This window comes from Branchiostoma belcheri, unplaced genomic scaffold (assembly GCF_001625305.1).
Source record: "Branchiostoma belcheri isolate BF01 breed outbred unplaced genomic scaffold, Haploidv18h27 scaffold133, whole genome shotgun sequence".
In the NCBI taxonomy this organism is placed as follows: domain Eukaryota; kingdom Metazoa; phylum Chordata; class Leptocardii; order Amphioxiformes; family Branchiostomatidae; genus Branchiostoma; species Branchiostoma belcheri.
Window position 1 is genome coordinate 717,952 of NW_017802747.1, and position 8,796 is coordinate 726,747.

Genomic DNA, 8,796 nt, shown 5'->3' on the forward strand with positions numbered 1-8,796 from the left:
TTTCACTGGGAATGAAGAATGACATTCATTCTAGTTTCTTAACGTTTTATCTTAAATGTTTATGAATTGCTAAGGAAGAGATAAGCTACTGTACTTCCACTGTAGGACCCGAAACACGGCACATAGACGATACGAACCTCGGTGCTGAGTAGTAGTTCCTCTGGAATGTTCTCTTCCACCTTATGCAAGTCGTCCGCAAACCTGTTTAGAACCCTCCCTGTTACGTGCCATGCAATAAAACAGTTAGGAGAGACCTATAGAAGCTGGGATTTACTTGGAAGGGAACACAAAGACAAGCGCTAACATGAGACAACGATATTGTTGACAGATTAGAAAAGGCAACGACGATAATAGTACAATGTATGGCGATAGCCTTGGTAATGAACAATCCAATTGTCCCAAGTAAGGATGGACCGTCCAAACCTGTTATTTTTTTTTGGAAGGGGGGGTATTGAAGTCAACTTTATTTTGCTGATGTTCACTTACAGACGCTCTATAATTGCAGTGTAGATAATAAATTCTGGGCCGGGACATGTGATTGATAACCAAAGAAGGGCCGGTATTCTGATGTTGATTATTTCTCTATTGTTACAAAATGTCCCAAGTAGTGTCTTTTAATTGTCCCAGCGTAAATTTAAGACGGTCAGTGGCCATTGGACCACCTTTAATTTCGAGCCCTGCATCACGCTTCCGGAAATTCAGCGCAGTGGATCATTCATCTGACTAAGGTTGACGAGTTCTCCTTTCGTAACAAAGTCCGAACTCTACATTTAAAACAAACTTTAGGTATAAGTCAAACTTACCACCGGGGTTCTTGTCGAAAAAGCTGATGGGTGCCCGCATGACGGCGTTGAACATCATGTTGTGAAGATTGACTGATGCTCGGTAGGTGGCGTAAATGATCAGTACCGTAGACATGATGGATAGAAGAACCGTTAGGCCCTCGAGGCCGGCGTACACCTTCAGGTGATAGAGCGAGATGGCCCCGGGGACTGGCCGGGGTTGTCCGCTCGGGAGGGTTTTGTTCAAGTGAGCGATACTGTCCACCCTGTGGAATGAATAGACAATGTTTATTGTTTAGTTTATTATTTTGAAATTCGTCCACCGGAAGGGTTAACATCATTTGCCGAAGGTATGATGTCGTGTTTTTATCTTCTTTTCTTTCCGTTTTTATACGGGTATATGGTCTAGTTAGAATCTACTAGTGTATTATGTACCTGGTACCACGAGAGGTAGAATGTGCAGGCATTTTACTTTGGATGACCTGTTAAGACATTAGGCCGAAATTATACATATTATTTGATAACCATTATCTCTTACTAAATCAACCGGTTCACTGGACTTGGATCCGGACTTAAAAAATGTTTAGGTTCAAGTCCAAAAAAACCTAAAAGTCAAGAACCGAGTCCGGACTTATTACCATAAAAGACCATTTCACATACACCTTTTCTTTCCAAACCACCTAAAACCTTCTGTAGATTGTAAAATCTTTGCTGCAAAATGAAGAAAACATTGCCATCGGGCATCGTCAAGTACCGGCCTCCATGTTATGTCGCCAAAGTTTCACCCAGACAACATTGCAAGGTTGCCAACATGCAATTTTGTATATGTCATGGGTTTAGGTTTGGACTTACAAGTCCGGACCTGAACCTAAACCTCTGGACTTGAATCCGGACCTGAACCTGAAATTGGGTTTAGGTATGCATCACTAGACATGTAACAGACGATTGAAACAGAAATAGTTGAATTTACTTACCAATGAGCTACCCACCAATGTTCGAACAGATAAGACACCTGAAACAACATTGGAAAATTGCACTTTATACTTTTGATTTTTGAGCTAACATTATAAGCGTAAGATTTTGTATCCTCTCAGCATATTTCTGGCAGAATATATGATATATTTCTCACGATAAGAAATATATGTGTGTGGACATGTTGTACACTCTGTGTCACACAATATCTTTCTGTCAGGGGATAAATGGGCCTCAACCACTAGAGCTTGTGGCCATCTAATTCTGTGAGAGAACTACTGCCAGTATAAGTACCAATATAAGCTCCTTTATCGCTATAGAAATTTGTTCAATAAGTGCTCAAGATTCTCTATCACAGTGCATACCGGAGAATAACTGATCCATGTTAGCATACATGCATATGCTTATGATACATGCATATTGCCAGGGTTAAAAGATACGCAATTATTCTCTATGATCCTGACTTAGGGGCCTGACCAGTAGAACAGCTGCTAGAAGATTGATGTAGTCCGGAAGCTCTTGGACTCTCTAGGCGACGCTTATTTCTGTCTGAACGGGCGATGCCATTTGAAACGGTCGGTGTGATGTCACTAAACTACAAACTTTTAATATGTTAGAACGTGTCTGTCCACACTGTGATGTTTCCTGGTAAGAATTAGCTATAGGGATATAAGATAATGCTTTTATTTTTGACCCAGGGTCATATCGGAAGTCGTAGTTTTCTTTTTTCAGTAACATATTTAATATTTGCCGCGATGCTGTACATTTTTTTTTATTTTAACATGCAAAAATACAATACATAGTGGTGATGCACTCAAGCAACATGCTTATATTCACGTCACCACTAGACATAAATAAAAATTACATCACAAAACATGTGTATCGTCTAGGTGAGAAGAGAACATTGTTTAGCTATTGAGATGTTATAAATGAATACAGAAGATCGAAATGTTAGTTTTTTATATGTTGTGAATGATTTTGCCCCTCAAAGGAGTAATATTACGCTGGGATATGGCATCGAACAGTCAGCCATATAACAACGACCGTTTCAAATTGCAACGACTGTTCATGGGATGAAAACGCGCCTGGGCGACCCTTACATCTGAACCAACTGTCCCTGACGTGTTCATGTACATGTATAATATATATATGTATCATCATAGATCATCATAGATTTAGTTATATTTATAGAAAGTTTTCAATTACATAAAAAAAAAGTTTTAGACATATCTTATCACAGGCTATTTGAGCTGCCTTGGCTGTGTGTTTCGAACAGTCAGTCCAGTTATAGTGGGCGGGGCAGTTTGCATATATTTACATACAAAATTGGCATTGCAATATTCAAAACAATTCCAAACTTTCCTTTCTTTCTACTCTGAACAAACACTATAAACAAGAAAGCTACCTTTCAAACATAAAAAGACTTGACGTGCGTAGCGCAATCACAAAACTCAGAATTGGCTGTCACAAACTTAGTATAGAAACCGGAAGATTCCATAAAATTCCCAATGACCAGAGGGTTTGTCCATTTTGTCCAGAGCTTATTGAGGACGAATATCACTTTTTGATTGTGAGTCCTAAATATATTAATGTACGCAATGAACTATACACTAGACTATCAGATTCCTTCCCAGCATTGTACACTGTACAATTGTTGCGCAATAAAGTTATTATTGTATTAGCGTATACCGACTGTACAGCATTTTCCTTTTTAACTTAGTTTCGCTTCCACAATATAGACAGTCTTTTTTAACTGGAAAATCTTACCTCAAAAGCGAGAATAACAAACACCATCATAAACAGATACCAGCGTGGAGGTCCTGATGTCAGATATTTGACGTACACCCGCCAACTCACGCTTCCTTCGACTCTCTCTTCCTCCACAAAATCGGTATACTGTGAACGATTCAAAATGAAAAAAAAAATTCAAATAGCTGAAACTCATTGAATTCAAGTTGCTGAAATTATTGCCAAATTTAAAGTAAAAATGCCTCAAATTGAGAGAAAAGTTTGCTGCATTCTCTAGTGGACCGACTCCTCTGGCCTGTTATCTCTCTATTTGGCCAAGTTTTAATGTTTCCAGCTTCTTCTCTTAGCCTGGTAGAGGCTAGCCTAACGTACCAACTGCGCTGCTGGGTCAAACAAAATTAAAGTTCACAAAGCCTTCCGATAGCTGTCAGGATAAAAAATTAATAAATAATTAAAAGAGGTCGGAGACTTCATTCTTCCATGAATGTGACGAATTTATCAAAATTTTTTGGGGGATTTGTATGATTGATTATGGAAATAAGATCGTTATTAACATAATTAAGTTTAACTTATGTTTTTCTAAACTTAGATTACAATATTTTGCGTGTGAAATTCCTATCTTTTGAGACATTTCATTTCAGCATGTCCTCAGTAATTATGCAAGTGACTTATATATCAACATAATATATGCAGAGTGATGTTAGCCTTCAAGTAACTTGTAACTTGAATTGTCTTACCTCCTCCTCCGAAAGCGTGTCTTCTGCTACACTGGTCCTGCTGCCGTAAAAGCTCTCTGTCAATCCTTTCTTGTCCTCTGTGGTCCCTGAATGGTCGCTGTCGCCTGCTAAGAGTTCCGCGAAGTCAGCTCCAGACGCCACGACTTCTACGTGAGCTCCAAAAGCAACCTGGTTGCCCTGAAAAAAAAAAACGACGATGAGAGTACCATAAAAGGTAACAAAAGGCTTTTTGTCGGTCAATGTTTCGTTAGTAGCAATAGAGCCGAGCCTCTACTTTGACATAATGTTCAATGAACCTAAATATCGAACCTTAATCAACCTACACGATCTTGATTTTAAGAAAATTGTGTTTACTTTATCAAGAACCAGAATCTTGTCTGCTTTGTTTAGGAACTGGAGCTGATGTGTCACCAAAATCCGGACTTTACTTCCCAGAGCTCCCAGTATGCACCTGGTGCGAAGATAGATCGTAATTACAGTTAGTTGCAAACTAATACAAGAAGGCAAGTTACAATTAAAACGAAAAAAATGTGAATCATATTTTGCCTGCCATCCGTAAATAATTTCATCAGGTCGGTAAATGATTGAATAGAAAACTTCCTTTATTCGCAACCATTTGATAATTGGAACAGGACCACAAGACCGATTGTATTGATAATGAGAGAAAGATTCCCTTCAATTGTATACAACATTATTTCTCTAGTTTTAGATTTTTAGATAGAAATTTACATTCCTCATGAAACTCGATAATCCTCGTACTATAAGCTCCATATTTTTCTACATTTACAACTGTCTTAAAAAGCGAGAAGAAGCAGAACCTGTATATATGTAGTTTTACTATAGATATATTTACCGTCGCTATTTGCCCTGACCTGTACTTTGTTTGCAATGAGCAAAAATGTACAATAAAGGTCTTTCATTCATTAATCGTCCAACAGCTACATGTAGCTGGAGCATGAGCCGACGTTTCGATGACCGTCTGTTATCTTCATGAGGGCTGAATGGCTAGTTTACTGGAAACATCGGTCAATTTAAAACAAATGGTTGTTAATAAAAGAACTTATTAAATAACTACTCATATTTTGTCTGACCATTACCTCTTCCCTCATGTCCTCAACGAAAAGCGACAGCCCGATTTGAGCTTCTCATGAATAAAGAATGATTCAAAAGAGGAACAAAAAATAAAGAACAAGATAATTTACTTGTCGAAGAGTTTTTTCCCAACCGCCGCGTCTACCGCGCTAAGAGGATCGTCTAGCAAGTAGATGTCAGCGTCAGCATACACAGCCCTGAAAAACAAATATTCATCAATATTTGTAGATTGTTATGTATGTCAATTCGAATAACCCTAGGTTCATAATGATTAACTTTGATCGTGCAAAATTTACCTCTGTAACGTTCACCGTGTTTAATCAATATGAAGCCAACTAAAAATCTGACAAGTATTTTATGAAGGATCTACTAGATAAAGGTTAGTCAAATAACTGGATATATTTTGCAAAACGGTAATACGTTTCAGGTTGGACCCACTCCCCTTTAGCAGCAAATGTAAAGGTACTGTCTATAATCATTATGGATGATGAATGTTACACGAAACATCTTTCATTTTACTTATCTATTTTTCATTTAATTTTTATTGATATCAATCAACAAAGCAGAAGTACATAGGTGTTTACATAGGTGCTTCTTAATTGCGTCGACATTACAATAATTAATTAATGAAACATAGAGAAAGTGCAATATGCATATACGAATGTACACATAAAACATAAAACACAAAAACACCAAGCCTACATTTGTACAGACGTATTGTGCAGTATAGGAAACAGTTATGGAGTCTGTTTGATCTAGGTTTAGGAACTTGAGGGCCTTGAATGGGATATTTTACCTTGCCAGGCCGAGGCGCGCCTTCTGACCCCCACTCAGGGTGACTCCCCTATCCCCGACAAACGTCTTATCTCCGAACGGCATGCCCTGTATATCCTGGAACAAGCAGAGAAAAGCAAATAACGTTTTTTTTCTAACTGCGGCCGGGACTGCCATGTGAAGACTAGCCCCACTAGACGCTGCACACGGCCACAACACCAGACGTAAGGGCCTGCCATTATCTTTCGAGATGGAAGGATGCCTACCTACCTACATACCTATGTATACCTATTTATCAATTTATATAGTACAGCATTGAATTTCTTCCTTGCATTTATATGTTTTGTTTTTACTGGTATACGAGTATTTGCAAAATAAGAAAATGCTGTAAGTCCAAATATCTACTAGACAAACCATGCAATGATACCTACATTTCATAAAATCATACTGTACAATGCCTTATAGTATATAGATACGTTTTCATGTTCAAAAACGAACGAAAACGAACTAAAGAACAATAGAAAAACGGATTTTAGACTAGTGGAGAGGACTGAATTTGGACTATAATATAATGTGACTGTGTTGTATATGTACATGTTTGTAATGTTTTTGTATATTGTTGGGTTCAGTTTGTATTTTTATGAAATTTTATGTTTTAATGTGTGCCCAAGGATACCTGAAAAGCAGATCAATGGATCTGAGGTATTCCCTGGTGAAATAAATAAACGTGAAACTTGATGTAAGGTACAAAAGAAATTTACATGATTGGAATTGTGGCGTGTGTGAGCTACATGTCTGGACTATCTGGACTTACTGTGTCTGAAAATATAGTTTTATATAAACCACGGTTCTAGATACATTATTACATACCTTTTCCAGTTCGCTGATGCTGATCGCTCTGTCATACTTGTCTTGGTCGAATGGTTTCCCGAAGTCCACGATGTTGTTCCTGATGGTGTCGGGGTAGGCCCACGGTTCCTGGGCAGTGAAAGCGAGCGTTCCTCGCACGTCCACCTTACCCTCCACCCGCACAAGCTCCCGCATTATCGTGCACAATAAAGCGGTCTGAAACATACCGAATGTCACATTGTATAACTCACACACAGGTACAAACACACACAAACTACAAAAGCTGAAATTTGCACGCGAGCAAATACAGCAAATTTCACTACATCTCACTAATACACAATGAACTGTTTCAAACTCCTCCCTGTGCCAAAAAAGAACATCACACAATTCTGCGCTTTTGCATTAACTCTATAAAGGTATGCCATAAATACTGAGGACTATAATTACTTAAAACTGAAAAACGCAAACAGTTACAGAAACGGAAGCAACGAACACAAAAATCACCTTTCCAGCGCCCGTTGGTCCTATGACAACAATCAGTTCACCTTCTTTGACGTCGAACTTGATATTCGTCAGTGTTGTTTTCTGAAAATAGTGTATTTTTCATTAAAATTGTTTATTCTCAATCTTTGTCAACATGGATATAGATACAAGTAAACAATTTTCTCTACCAAAAGTTCAAAACAATTGTGTGGAGAGCTACTTGCATCATTTGTGTTGATATAGTTGGCAACTGTTCAACATACTAGTAGCATTATGACAAATTTGGTACCTACTCAAAAGGTAAAATAACAAGCCTTCCAATGTATATTAATCATATATAGAGGAAATTAAGATTTTTTACGCAGGAAAACTATGTTATATTCATGTAATATTTGACCTGATAAAAGTACTGTCTGAATATAAAGGATTTGACCTCCTTATTCCGTACATTTAATTGTACAGACTAACCGTCTTCCATGTTGCAGTGTTGAGGTCCACAGTGACTCCCTTCGGGCCCACCACCTCACTTGAAGAAAGACTCATTTTGCACACGTCTTTGCTAGATTCATCAATGACAGGATTTGGCGGCTGGTACTCGTCTAATGCAAGAAAAGTCTACAAAAAGAAAGCGCCGAATTAGGTTTTAAGCTCAAGCAAGTTATATGTAATTAGCAAAAAAAACATGGACATCGTACCCTAAAACATAAGTAGTCCTGGTGACGATATATTCAACTGGCTTTCAGTTATCCTGTGTGATTTTATTTATATAGAATTTTATTATGGGTTCACCACACCACGAAGTGGTGGTGAACCCATATTGCTTTTTCTGATGTTTCTCCTCCTGCCATATCTTTAAATGGATTCAGCTTCTTCATTTTAGGGCCTAAGGTCCTGAAATTTGGTATGGAGATACAGTGGGCAAATACCCCTAGGCTTTTTTTAAATTTTTGTGATACAGGCTTTTAGAATGGTTTTATTTGAGTTTTTTGGCTGTGTTATAGCAAATGTATTACTGCGTTAGTGTGCCATGTTTACCACGTCTGGGCATGAGTCATCACAATGGAATGCAGGGCATCAACCAATAGGCATGCAGCTTTCCTCTATACTTCTTGCTGATTGGCTGTTGGGATTTAACTTGATTAACGCCTGCACAAAGCATTTCCACCTGCACAGAGCATTTCTTGCTGATTGGCTGTTGGGATTTAACTTGATTAACACCTGCACAGAGCATTTCCATACTGACAGTATGTCTTTATTCAAGTGTTTTGGTAGGTATTTCAAGCTTTTCTGCTCCAGCATTGGAATGCGGGGCATGAACGTTTTTTTTATTTTGAAAATCAACAGTTTGCATTATGCAA

The 8,796-nt window shown here is 38.2% G+C and overlaps 1 protein-coding gene across 1 annotated transcript in view; it reads right to left on the reverse strand.

Annotated features, from left to right (window-relative positions):
• The window catches only part of LOC109464181 (multidrug resistance-associated protein 4-like), a 40,631-nt gene that overhangs the window by 4,943 nt on the left and 26,892 nt on the right, over positions 1-8,796 (reverse strand). The window lies entirely within an intron of this gene.